Here is a 2,500-nt window from a genome sequence, read left to right as displayed (position 1 = left end):
AAACGGCGGGAGTAACTATGACTCTCTTAAGGTGGCCAAGTGGCGGCGGTGTGGCTGCATCCGGACTTGGCTTCTCGAAGTGCGGTCTTGATGTAGTCGTGCTGCTGCTGCGAGGTGCCTTCCTTGGGTTATAGTTACAGGGAGAGTGACGCGCAATACATGGGCCTAGCCCTCTTAGCCTCTCCTCTCCTGCGGTCTTCTCCCCTTCTCGTGGGCCCGCTGATTTCGCAGAGTGGAAGACCGCACCAGGGGCTTGGGGGGGTTACCAGCCCCCCCTCGCACTATCCCTTTTTTTAGTTGGGGGCAGTAAGCAGAGAATAAGTGGTGGCCCTTCCGCTGAAGGTGCCACCCCAACTCCCCCAGCACCTAGCCGGCCAACCGGCCGTGCCGAGAATCTTGTAACTTTTGCAGCTATGTATACCTGTAGTGAGTGCCACCGCAGCTTTACAACCAAGAACGGTCTCGGGGTCCATCGCCGCCGCCAACATCTTGCGGCCGCCAACGCGGAGATCGTCACGGAGAGGCATCGCGCGAGGTGGACGGAGGAAGAAGTCCTGTCGCTCGCCAAGGCGGAGGCCGAACTGTTCCTTGAGAGGGACGCCCGGTTCTTCTTCGTCAATCAAGAACTCATCAGGATGTTCCCCGACCGAACGCTCGAGGCAATCAAGTGCCGACGGCGGCAAGCTGCCCACAAGCAGCTTGTCCGCCAATTCATGGAGGCGCTTGAGATCGGTCGGGGGGAAGAGCCGGCGTCCCGCCGGGGAGCAGCGAGCCCGCTGCCTGACGCGGGCGAGGCCGCTGCGCCGCCCGTCGACGCAGCCGAGGACTTCGCGGCCGACACCACCGGGCCGCCGCCGGAGGGGCCGACTGACGCCGCCATCTGGGAGCATCTGGCGGGGCTACCCGCTTCCGCCCAGCGTTTCTCTGCCCTGGATCGTGTCATAGGTCTGGGGCGGGGCACGCCGCCCGATGTCATCCTGGGCATGCTCCCGGATGCCCTTGCGTCGGTCGGGTCCAGAGGGGAGAGATCGATCACCAGGACACAGCGGCCGCGCCAACCATCGAAGCGGCCGCCTGCCGCGCCGCCGACGCAGAAGCGCAAGCGGCGCCGCTGGGAGTACGCGAGAACGCAGGATGCCTTCCGACGGTCGCGTGCACGTTGCGTGCGCGGCCTCTTGGATGGCACCCTGCTCCAGCCGCCACCTGCCATCCCTGGTCTGCTGGACTTCTGGGCGGACCTCTTCACCAAGAAGCCCATCTCCACGGCGGGCTTCATTCGTGACCGCCTCCTCCCGCACTCAGAGCCTGTCGCTCTCGAGTGCATATGGGGGCCGGTCACACATGAGGAGGTCGCCGCCGCGTTGCCGCCCAGGGGATCAGCAGCCGGGCCGGACGGCCTTACCCCAGCGGAGTTGCGGCGCCTGCCGCACGAAGTCCTGGTGAAAGTGATGAATCTCTTCCTTCTGGCCCGCGCCCTTCCGGAACGCCTGCTTCGCGCGCGGACGTCCCTTCTCCCGAAAACGGCTGCACCAACATCCCCCGCTGACTTTCGCCCCATTACGGTCTGCTCGGTGTTGGCGCGGACCTTTCACAAGGTTCTCGCGTCACGCCTGATGCGCGCATGTGCTGTGGACGAACGTCAGCGGGCATTCATCCCTCGGGATGGGATGTTGGAAAATACCTTCATCTTGGACACTGCTCTCACCGACGCAGTTCGCTCCTGCCGCTCTGTCTTTGTGGCATCGATCGACGTATCTAAGGCATTCGATTCGGTAGATCATGCTGCCCTTCGCCCCGTGCTGAAGGCGCATGGCCTGCCGGATTGCTTTGTCGAGTATGTCGAGCGGTGCTACGAGGGCAGCACGACAGTGATAGCGGACGGCGCCGGCGTGGGCGTGTCTGTGCAGCCAGCACGGGGCGTTCGCCAGGGCGATCCCCTCTCCCCCCTCCTGTTCAACTTTGCGGTGGACTACGTTTTAGGCCAACTGCCCTCCCACATCGGAGCTCGGATCCTCGGTCGCAGAGTCAACGCTGCGGCCTTTGCAGATGACGTCTTGCTGTTTGCAGCGACCCCGAGGGGCTTGCAGTCCCTCATCGACGCAGCTACCGCAGCCCTCGCCCACCTGGGGCTGCAGATCAACGCCCGGAAGTGTTTCACCCTCGCCTTAGTCGCGTCAGGGCGCGAGAAGAAGGTGAAGGTGGACAGCAATGTCACCTTCACAGCAGGCAATACCACCATGCCTGCCCTGCGTGTGGGTGAAACCTTCCGGTACCTGGGGCTGCAATTTTCCACGGCGGGTCGCTGTGTCTTCAATCCACGTAGCCACCTGGTGGAGCAGCTTGACGTCATCTCCCGAGCTCCGCTGAAGCCGCAACAGCGCCTCCACGCTCTCACCAACGTACTTCTCCCTGGCCTGTACCACGGGCTGGCCCTCAGCCGCACCCGGGTGGGTGCATTGAAGTCGGCCGACGTTACCATCCGGGCCGCCGTCAGGAGATG

General features: G+C 63.8%; 1 pseudogene; it reads left to right on the top strand.

The window, feature by feature from the left end:
• LOC124573725 overlaps positions 1–2,500 on the top strand; it is a 7,960-nt pseudogene that overhangs the window by 2,853 nt on the left and 2,607 nt on the right.

The sequence above is a fragment of the Schistocerca americana genome, unplaced genomic scaffold (genome assembly GCF_021461395.2).
Source record: "Schistocerca americana isolate TAMUIC-IGC-003095 unplaced genomic scaffold, iqSchAmer2.1 HiC_scaffold_196, whole genome shotgun sequence".
NCBI classification, from domain to species: domain Eukaryota; kingdom Metazoa; phylum Arthropoda; class Insecta; order Orthoptera; family Acrididae; genus Schistocerca; species Schistocerca americana.
The sequence above is the reverse complement of the archived record's forward strand: the minus strand, read 5'-3'. Positions and strand labels throughout refer to the sequence as shown.